Genomic DNA, 11,961 nt, shown 5'->3' on the forward strand with positions numbered 1-11,961 from the left:
CAGTTTGTTCGCACACGCTCTGATGACGTGGCCCGGAATGCCCGGAATTAAAAGCGGAGGTCCGCGCATCAAGTGTCGCAGGAACATCGCTATTAATCCAAAGTTTCTGGTTCGGGTAGATCCGTATTGTTTTGGTTGGAAAAACGTCCTCTACGCACTTTCTGATGAAACACGTTAAGCTCTCAGTGTAAACCTCGATGTCGTCATCAGAGGCGGAACATCTCCCAGTCTGCGTGATCAAAACAGTCTTGTAGTGTAGAGTCTGATTGGTCTGACCAGCACTGGATCATTCTGAGGGTGGGTGCTTCCTGTTTCAGTTTCTGCCTGTAAGCAGGCAGAAGCAGAATGGAAGAGTGGTCCGATTTGCCAAATGGTGGGCGGGGGAGGGATTTGTAGCCATCCCGGAAGGGAGAGTAGCAATGGTCCAAAACCCGGTCCTCTCTTGTGTTAAAACTAATGTGTTGGTGGTATTTTGGTGCGACTGATTTGAGATTGGCTTTGTTAAAGTCCCTGATTACAATGAACGCGGCCTCAGGGTGCGCGGTTTCCTGCTTGCTTATAATCCCGTACAGTTCCTTGAGTGCCCGGTCTGTGTCGGCTTGTGACTGGATATACACAGCAGTGATAATGACCGCTGTGAATTCCCTCAGTAGCCAGAATGGTCGACACAGAAGCATAAGAAATTCCAGATCAGGAGAGCAGAAAGACTTGATAGAATGTACATTCCTCTGATCACACCATGATTTGTTGATCATAAAACATACACCACCACCTCTGCTTTTACCTGAGAGGTCTTTTGCTCTGTCCGCTCAGTGCACGGAGAACACTGCGGGTTCAATGGCTGAGTCTGGAATCTCCGCAGACATCCAAGTTTCTGTAAGGCAGATAACGCAGCAGTCCCTCGTCTCTCGTTGGAAAGATATCCGCGCTCTCAGCTTGCAGAGCTTGTTGCCCAGAGACTGAACATTTGCCAGAAGAATACTGGGTAGTGGGGGTCGATTTGCGCGACGTCTTACTCTGATGAGAACGCCGGCTCTGTTTCCCCCTTTCCTTTTGCGTTTCCACGGCCGGGCTGCCCAGACAAAGGGCTCCGCTGGCGTGTTTGTAAACAGCGGGTCGGCATCAAGGAATTTGAAGTCCGGTTTAAGGTGTGTAATTGCAGAACCAATGTCCAAAAATGTTTGTTTGTTGTAGACAATAAGGCAGACAACATCCAAGACAAAAAACATAAGAATTAACAAAAAACTACAATGTTGTGTCGGAGCTAGCAATGCAGCAGCCATACTCGGCACCATCTTGAGTCCATATCAAGACAAAACTACATTTTTAATTCAAAATATGTATAATACAATTTCATGTTAAGCAAGAAATATTTATGGCCAGAAAATGCTCTCAATTCATCCCCCATTGGCAGATATGATAAAAGTTCATTTTGGACCCTGGATACACCTGAATAAGCTCCTTTCTTTTTTTTTTTTTTTTTACTTTTCTTTTTTTTTTTTTTTAAGAATTCCACTGCTCAATATTTCCTTTCCATCTCATTCTCCACATCTTTTCATGAACACAATCTTAAGAAACTGACCTCAGGTCATTAATATGCTAAATAGACAGTGTTTCTCAACTGAAGACTTATTGGAGCGTGTTCCCATGTCTTTACGAGTACAATCATGTGTTGCCTGTGAAGAGGGAGCAAGAATGCAGAGTGAGAAGGAATGGAACAGGCCCCCCTGGAGGGTGAGAGATTGCGGTAGTGCATTCTTCAAGGATCCCAGCAAATCTTATAAAGGATCGGTGGCCTATGGGGTTGAGGAAATGAATGTTTGCTTCCTCTTTCTGACCAGATGCTGTAACTTTTAGGCAGTGATAAGTTAGGGTTTTTTTTTGTATGTGAAGTCATATGTGTTATGCATGGGGGTACATTTGTAGTTGCTTTTGTTTGTGGGTCAAACCCAAATAAGTATGTTTCAGATGATGAAGAACTCTTATGTGTATATACTATATATATATATATATATATATATATATATATATATGTATACACACACACACACACACATACACACACACACACAGATGAGCCAAAAATGTATACCCATTCACAGGTGAAGTGAATAACGTTGATCATCTCCAAATAAGACCACATGTCAAGGTCTGGGTAGAATAGATGGTAAGCGAACAATCAGTTATCAGAGTCAATGTGTTGAATGCAGGAGAAATGAGCAGGAGAAATGAGCCGGAGCAAAGACCTGACCAACTTTGACAAGGGCCAAATTGTTATGGCCAGACGACTGGGCCAGTGCATCTCTGAAACGGCAAGGCTTGTGGGGTGCTCCCGGTCAGCAGTGGTGAGTACCTACCGACAGTGGTCCGAGGAGGGACAAACCACAAACCGGCGACATGATGTTGAGTGCCCAAGGCTCATAGATGCGCAAGGGCAACGAAGGCTATCCTTCAGAAGCCTTCTGAACCTACAGAAGATCTACTGTGGCACAGAAAATTTTAATGATGGTTACAGGAGAAATAGTCACAACACACAGTGCATCACACCCTGCTGCATATGGTGCTGCGTAGCCGCAGACTGGTCAGATTGCCCATGATGACCCCTGTCCACCATCAAAAGTGCCTACAATGGGCACATGAACGTCGGAACTGGACTTTGGAGCAGTGGAAGAAGGTCATCTGGTCCGATGAGTCCCGTTTTTTTACATCACGTGGACTGCTGTGTACGTGCGCACCGATTACCTAGGGAAGTGATGGCATCAGGATGCACTGTGGGAAGACGACAAGCTGGTGGAGGGAGAATGATGTTCTGGGCAATGTTCTGCTGGGAAACCCTTGGTTTCGCCTTTCATGTGGATGCCAATTTGACATGTGCCACCTCCATAAACATTGTTGCAGACCAGGTACACCCCTTCATGGTAATGGTATTCCCTGATGGCAGTGGCCTCTTTCAGCAGGATAAAGCGCCCTGCCACACTGCACACATTGTTCGGGAATGGTTTTTATGGAACATGATGAAGAGTTCAAGGTGTTGCCCTGGCCTCCAAATTCCCCGATTGACCATGTGTTGGATGTTTTGGAACAACAAATCTGATCCATGGCAGCTCCATCTCACAACTTGTAGGACTTAAAGGATCTGCTGCTAATATCTTGGTGCCAGATACCACAGGACACTTTCAGGGGTCTTGTAGAGTCCATACCTCGGTGGGTGTGCGCTGTTTTGGCAGCATGCAGAGGACCAACAGCATATTACACAGGTGGTCATAATGTTTTGGCTCATCAGTGTGTATGTGTATATATATATATCAAACCTGAATTCAGAAATTTAAAAAAAAAATATGTAATCATATAATAGATATATTCAAATCATTGTATGAATTTAATTTTTTGAATAGATTAAGAATGGTGATGACTTGGCTAAGTGCAGATGGCTAACATTCTACCTAGCATCTCATTTTGTGTTCCATGGAAGTCTTACAGGTTTGGAACCACATGAGGGTGAGTAAATGATGAAACAAAAATAATTTTTTGCTGAACTATCCCTTTAAAGGAATATTCCTGGTTCAGTACAAGCTCAATCGACTGCATTTGTGGCATAATGTTGATTACCACAAAAATACATTTTGACTTTATTTAAAAAAAAAGAAAAAGAAAAAAAAATCTGGGTTACAGTAAAGCACTTACAATGGAAGTGAATGGGGCCAATCAGTAAACATTAGAATACTCACTGTTTCAAAAGTTTAGCCACAAGAAGTAAACAATAAGCTTAACATGATTTTAGTGTTATAAAATTGCTGACTAACCTTTTCTGTGTAAAGTTATATTCAGTTTTACAACTTCATTGCCATGGCGCTGTAACACTGTAAACCCTGTAATCCCACAAAGATATTTACAACTTTACATCTTAAATAATACACAAGTTTTAACAGAAGAATGAATACAAGTGCTTTTCTAAAAGTATAAGCTTCACATTTCTGCCTATAAACCCTCAACAATTTGGCCCTATTCGCTTCCATTGTAAGTGCCTCACTGTGACCTCGATTTTTGCTTTTTTTAAAAGAAAAGGAGGGATGAGTGTGGCAGCGGGGCGTGGTCAAGCATCTCTCCGGAGAGAAAGCGGTAAGTGTGGAACTGTAAGCGTCAGAGCGCATGATTAAAACTCCTACCTGAACCAGGAAATCTGCTTCTCGCCTCCTCCTTTCCACTAAGTAGTGTTACACTGGTGCCAAAACCCGGTAAAAGGTTTGAAGATGGACGGAAGTCGCCCCGTAGAGTCCTCCCAGTTGGCTGAGATCCTCCAAGCCCTCGCTGGCTTACATCGGAACCACCAGCAAACCCTGCTTGAGCTCCGGCAAGATCAAGACCGCCGGTTTGTGGAGCTCATGCGCGCTCAAGCAGAGGACCAACAGGCGATCCGGAGCCTCCTCAGCCAGGAGGCATCCCCAGCCGCGACCCCGGACACCCACATGCCGTTACCCAACCTGCGTTACAGAAGATGGGGACGGCGGACGACCCCGAGGCATTCCTGGACCTGTTCGAACGCACTGCCGAGATCTGGGGCTGGCCGCTCGGCCAGTGGGCGGCCCGACTCATTCTGCTACTGTCCGGGGAAGCCCAGCTCGCGGCTCAACAACTGCCGGCGAAGAGCCTCCTGGCTTACGGAGACTTAAAGAAAGCCATCCTGCAACGGGTTGGTCGGAGTCCGGAAGAAAGTCGTCAACTCTTCCGGAGCCTGAAGCTGGAGAGCTCCGACCGCCTGTTTGCCTTCGCCCAACGGCTCCGCGACGCCTGCCGAAGATGGTTGCTAGCAGGGGACAGTGGCATCGACAGGATCATTGACCAGGTGGTACTGGAGCAATTAATACATCGACTGCTGAAGGGGATGGCGGAGTGGGTCCAATGCCACCTCCCGGCATCGCTGTAGGAAGCCGTCTGGCTTGCGGAGGACCACATGGTGGCGATCCCGAGGGAGGAAGAGCCCTCCTACTCTCTCTCCCCTCCCCCTATGTTTCCCCCTGCTTTTTCCCCCTCCCCTCTCTCCTCTTGTTCTGCTCTCACCCCAGGGCCCGTTCCTGCCCCACGCAGACGAGGAGGACTTCAGACACTGAGACCAGTTCCCCGGGTGTGGGAGGCAACACCTTCCCCTACCCTGATGCCCCGCCACTCTCCCCCTCAGAGGGGGGCGCCCGCCGACGCAAGTGTGGGTGTAGCGTCTGGGCCAGCCTGCTGGAGGTGCAGGGACCCGGACCACTTCTGGGATCAGCGCCCTCTGATGGAGCTGGGGACGGTGGTGCGGGTCTCTGACCTCCCACAGGCTGCCCCCGACTAGGCAGGAGTGTACCAGATACCAGTAAGTGTCAAGGGGGGTACTCACCAAGCTTTGGTGTACACCGGGTGTAATCAAACCACTATTCACCAATGCTTGGTTCAACCTGAGGCTTTGGGCACAACTAAAACTGTGAGGGTGAAATGTGTGCACGGGGATATTCACAAGTATCCGGTGGTGACCCTGACGATTAAATTCCGGGGGAAAAAGCATAGAGTGGAGGCCGCGGTTAGTTCCCGCCTCACCCATCCGCTGATTTTGGGGACTAATTGGCCTGACTTTAGAGTTTTATTAAAGAGAATTTCTCAGGGAATTCCCTGAGGGGGATTTCCCTTTGGAGCAGTTGCGAGACGAAACCCTCAAACACGTCAAACACGACAGTGGGAGATCTCAATTATGAGGTTAAATGAACAGATATAGGGGGCGCACGTCAAATATACCATCTCAATCTCCTGAAATTGTGGGAGGGAGGCGGTCCCAGTGACATTGGCTACGGTAGTTCCCGAGAAGGTGGAGCTCGGACCGGAGGTGAGTTCAAAACATAAACCTGCCCAAGGCCCAAGACCAAAAAGGGGGTGAGACAGTTCCTGGGGCTGGCTGACTATTATAGAAGGTTCGTGCCTAATTATTTGGACGTCACCAGCCCGCTGACTGATCTCACTAAAAAGGGAGCTCCAGACCTGATCCAGTGGACGGAGCAGTGTCAGCGGGCGTTCACGCAAGTTAAAGCCGCACTTTGCGGGGGGCCGCTTTTACATTCACCTGACTTCTCTCTCCCTTTTGTTTTACAGACAGATGCTTCAGACAGAGGGCTGGGGGCCGTGCTCTCGCAAGTGGTGGAGGGGGAGGAGTGCCCGGTGCTATACATTAGCCGTAAACTCTCGTTGAGGGAAACTAAGTACAGCACTGTGGAAAAGGAGTGTCTCGCCATCAAGTGGGCGGTCCTCACTCTCCGATACTACCTGTTGGGGCGGGTCTTCACCCTCTGTTCCAATCACGCCCCGCTCCAGTGGCCCCACCGCATGAAAGATACCAACGCGCGGATCACCCGTAGGTATCTGGCTCTTCAGCCGTTTAAGTTCAAGGTGGTCCACAGATCGGGGGCGCAGATGGCTGTCGCCGACTTCCTCTCCAGGAATGGGGGGAGTGGTAGACAGGCCGGATGCTGCCCCGGCCTGAGTCGGGCGGTGGGGATATGTGGCAGCGGGGGCGTGGTCAAGCATCTTTCCGGAGAGAAAGCGTTAAGGGCACTTACACCTGAGCTAAATGATGTCTAACACCTGTCTCTAATTTCAGTGAGCACGGGGAGAGCGGCATAAAAGAGCCACACCGCCAGTAGACGCGGTGAGAGAGAGACTGGCGCAAGAAAGGCCACGACGCTGACATTCTGTTGTATGATTAGTGTATTGAACTGGAAGTGTTTGAGTAAATGTTTGCCTGTAAAACCGACGAGTGTGGAACTGTAAGCGTCAGAGTGCATGATTAAAACTCCTACCTGAACCAGGAAATCTGCTTTTCGCCTCCTCCTTTCCACTAAGTAGTGTTACAATGAGTTGAAATACATTTTTGTGGTAACCAATATTATGCCACAAATGCTGTCGATTGAGTTTAACTTGTATTGAACCCGTAAAATTCTTTTAAGAATGGGTTTGTTGGCTATGAGTAGACTACTTCATAAAATGAAACATTTGTGAAAAAATAAATGCCAAAGCAGATGGAAAGCAGATTTAGACTTTCACGGTTGCTCTAATAAAAGCAATTCAGCAATGTAATTCACTAAAGTGAATTAGCAGGCTTGTTTTTGCTCTTTTACCCTTGCCTAAAGGCAGGAGCTTATCTCAGATTGGTATGTCTAAGCTTACATCGACACTGCACCATAAATGCTATTATAACGGTCACCTTTAAGCCAACACTCCTGCATTAAACTGTTTGTTGGAATGTCAGTTGATATGTGTGTGTGTGTTTCTGGTCTCAGGTAGTCTTTAAAAGGAGTGAAGCTCAGCTTTGATTGATAGTTTATCTCCATCGCCCTCCAGATGTCACAACAAAGACAGCCCGGGCCAGGGCTCAAGTTCAAAACAAAGATTCAATTCCTATTGCGCCAATTTTAATGGCCACCATGAGGCAAGGCTATATCTCCCCTGAGTCATTTCACAGGTGTGTACCTGTGCATTTGAGTAAGTGAGAGAGTGTACATGTCAAAGCAGGCGGTCTAATCGGCAGTCTCGCGTCTCACTTTCTATCTTCTCTGTTGCAACTTCATGGCTAGATCGTAGCTGGACATCAGATTCAATCCAGCTGTTGATCACTCCCTCCTTGTACATTTCAGAAGAGTCAAAGGTGAGGTGGGAATCTGATAAGTATTGATCGGTGCAAGCAAGCCATTCTTTTTCGCGTCGTGCTTAGATTGAAAGTCTTGGAGACTGTTGTTTGTCACATGTTGGATTAAAACTGAACTGGTTCCCCTTTTAAGAGAAAAATCATTTTACCACTGTCTTTTTTCAGTCATTTTCTTCTGAAGCTGCTGACAGCCATGTGCAGTCTCTAAATACCCCACTTCCAGACTAGCTTTGAAATTCAGCCATCTTTAAGTCTCTGGCTCTGTTTTAAAACCTAGTGAGCTGCTTTGCTGTCTACCGCATACATAGGCAGCTGCCTTCTAAGGCAGCATGCTAACCAAGAAGGAACCACATAATCTGTGTCCAAACTGAACATTTTACCACACCTGCCAATGGAGGTTGAATTGAGAAAACCTCAGCAACAGTAATACCAGTGGTGGCTGGTGCTTTTCAATAGAGGGGAAGTAGAGAATATCGTTTTTGGTTAAAAAAAAGCTGCTTAAACTACTACTCAAACAGTCACATTTCTTAATGAAACCAGTTAACTAAGCTCAAAACTGTATTACAACAAAAAAGGCACCTGACAAAATTCTGGGCTTGACACTGGTGTTTTTACATTTCGTAAGTATTCAATTACATTCAGAAGTCTCGCCCATTTGAGAACTTGACCAATCATCATATGGAGAAAATGGGCTTCCAGGCAGAACAAAACTACATTGATATAAAGACCAATGTCCAATAGACAATCATATGCAGATCCAATTAATATAGAGTTCATGAAGCTCCCATAGACAAAACTTCCAAAGTCTTCCAAGCAGGATCCAAAATCAAGTGTTTAGAGCCACTCTTCCAATGAATAGCAATCTTTTGTGCCTTGATTTTAATGGGACTGGTATCTGCATTGACTCCCATTAAAGCATAACTGATAATGAGGCTCTGTGGTCTGTGAGCCACTGCCTGTTACCGACAAACTAGCGAGTAATTAAAGTTGTATTTACTCCCCAAAGCCAAATGTACTTAAATTTGTACTGTATATGATGCTCTGAGAGTGTTCATTTTGGATTCTGCTCAGAAGTGGCTGATTTGAACAGAGCCCCTTAAAGGACAGGGCAGGAATTTTTTTATTTTTTTTTTCTGAAATTGTTTTGTGTGCTCTCGCAATATGTTTTGCGTGCCCTCATGATAAGTTTTGCGTGCCCTTGCAATAGTTTCGTCACAATAAATTTACCATGGTTTTACTAGAGTAACAATATTTTAAACTTGATATTCGCAGTAAAACCATAGTAATAATACAGGAAATTTAAAACTATGGTAATAAAAATAATAACCATGATATTTGTAGTAAAACCATAGTAACCACAAGAATTACCGTGGTCAGTGGTGGATTAAGGCATGGGCGATATGAGCAGCCACCCAGGGTGGCATCTTGCCAAAAAAAAAAACAAACAAAAAAACATGGTTACTTAACTTGCTTTTAGTTTTTTATAGTTACTACAATATTACTATAGTTAAACCATGATTTCTGCCAAAAAAAAAAAACAAAAAAAAACATGGTTAACCTACAACAGTCATGGTTACTACAATGCTACTATAGAAAACTTATTTCTGCCAAAACTTATGATTACTAAAGTCTACAATATTACTATAGTAAAACCATAGTTAAACTATGGTATTTGTATAGTAAAACCATAATAACCACAGAATTATGATTTCTAATACCATAATTTTCATTTTCCTGCATTATCACAATGGATTCACTACAAATATCATGTTTAGAATATGGTTACTGTAGTAAAATCATGGTAAATATATTGCAAGGAAGGCAAAACTTATTGCGAGGGAATGCAAAACTTGTTGTGAGGGCATGCAAAAAAAAAAAAAAAAAGAATTCCTGCCCTGTCCTCTAAGGGTCTCAAAAGATTTGGAACTCTATAGGCAGCAATTCTGCGCACTACACAAATACTGTTCCACACAGGAAAGTCGAGTTTAATGTTAGCATGTTGCTAGGCTAATGATGCAACACTCATAAAAATACTTAACATAAAAATTCTTAGCACACACAAATATGGGATAATGAATTTATTTTTAATGACATTAAACAATACAAGCCTACAAGCTTAGCATTAAAATAGCATAACAGCAGTCCCATAGAAATTCTATGGGTGGTATACTGGCGAGGAGTCAAGAGGCCAATTTTTTAGTGGATGTCTATGGAGGAGATGCTTCAGTGTGCTGAAAAAACTGCATTTGTGAGGAAACAGCTCATTACTTAATGAACTCACTGCCTATCTGCTAATCTTCAGTATGTTTTACACTAAACTGTGTGTGGAGTTTACTATGATAAAATCGCTGTTTTATAAGAAAAGACACTGACAATTTTGCAGAAGTGCAGCTTTGATTCTTTTAAAAATGTTATCTATGGAGGCAGCTCAATAGGTTTTGGAACAAAGCCTCTGTCTCTCTCTAGAGCTGCTAAGCTTTAAACATTCCAGTCATGGTTGGGCAAGGTGCACACTGTCAGTTTTATTTATAAACCTGGCTGTCCTGGTCTTTCAAACGTACAGCAGACTGCCAACCCCCCACATACGCGTTAAAAGGGAAAAAAAATAACTCTGGGCAGATACCATTCATCTCTGAGCATGATTGGGGCGAAAGACACACAAATGCTTCGGCAATCATGTGATCCACCTGACGGTCACGAGAGCACGTTAGCAGGGTGTTAAGAAACACAATACAATGAGGCTAAATGGCTCGTCTGCACACAGTGTTAACTGTATTCATGGATCGGTTGGCACCAACTCAACAGCTTTTCTATACCGACCGTTCTTGTGGTGAAAGACTTTTGAAGCAGAAAATGTTTGACGGCACCTGAGGCAAAAGTCAGAGCATTATGGCAGTGTGCTTTGATAGGCACAAGCCAAATGATGATGCGCTCTGCAGGTAGGGGCATTGGGGTGGGGAGGCGAGAAGTGCACTGACATGCACCCCCATCAGAGAACTCAAAATATGTATTAGCTAGACATAATGGAGACAATGGCATGCTGCTACGTAGGCTGTCGCATTTGGATTTGCGTGGCTAAATCAACACTGAATGTGTGCATTGATGTCACTCATTAAGGCTCTATATTCATTGGACTGGATGTGCTGTAAATTTTACACAGTAAATTGTGCCAACCTGCAATATGTACCACCCATTAATGTGATAGAATAGGTGTAGTTCATTAAGTAATGTTTGTAGCATTTGAATGCTAATGCTATTAGTTTTAATTAGACCTCTTAATTTGCCAGAGAGTCATAAATTAGCTGGCAGGAAAATGAATCATACTTATTCAAATTTAGAACACATTGTTGCCTATCAACTTGCGCTACAGCAGCTGTTTGCAAAACAACAATTAAATTCTGGATCCGCAATGGCGATATATTACAGAATTTGGCTTTCGTTTTCTTACAATAGTTAGGCTAGATAACAAGGTAAGTTCAATCCAGTATACTTGTGTGTGAGCCTGGGGATATTTTGTATTGTTGAGAGGTTGCTCTTTCATAGCAAATGACACAATGTCAATGTGTATACCATTCGCAATCCATTTTACTTTTGTAATCTGACATTTTTAGAGCATACATGGATATTATGAGGGGGAACAAATTAGGGTGGGACTTGACTGTAACTGACTGGATTGTGAAATAGGAATGTTGTGTTTTAAAATGAAGCCAGGTGGTTAGACGGGTTGAAAAATAAGAGGGCTTGTGACATCAGTCGAAAAGGAATGTTGTTTCAGAGGCAGAGGAATTTATTACATTTTGATTAAAATTTACATAGACAAACTTTTTTTTTTCTTTGGAATCTAGCATGCACTAATAACAGCACAGGGATATGCATTAAGAAAGTAAATAGGGTTACTTTAATTTCATGTTGACATCAAGGAGTTCTCAGTTATTGTTAACATTAGTTTTATAAAATGAATGTGGATAGCATAGCTCAGAAAATTTTGCCTTGGAAGAATTTAATGAGAAATGTCAGTTCATACTGAATTCTCTGACAATTAATTGCAGATTTTGCTATCTTTGCAAATCTGAGCAGTCTGAGACATTGTTTAAGATATTTTTTTGAAACTCTATAGTGTCAGGATCCTGTCATTTCTGTCTAGTCATGTTTTTTACTTTAGTGGCTGGATCCTGAAACTTTTGTTATAATATGATGTTTTTGACTTTCTGTTGTGTTTTTCATGTGTCACCCTGTTTGTTCCTGTTCAGTGTCTCATTTCCCTGGCCCCACCCCCTCATTTCTCTGATCTTCTG

Source organism: Myxocyprinus asiaticus, chromosome 9 (genome assembly GCF_019703515.2).
Source record: "Myxocyprinus asiaticus isolate MX2 ecotype Aquarium Trade chromosome 9, UBuf_Myxa_2, whole genome shotgun sequence".
In the NCBI taxonomy this organism is placed as follows: Eukaryota; Metazoa; Chordata; class Actinopteri; order Cypriniformes; family Catostomidae; genus Myxocyprinus; species Myxocyprinus asiaticus.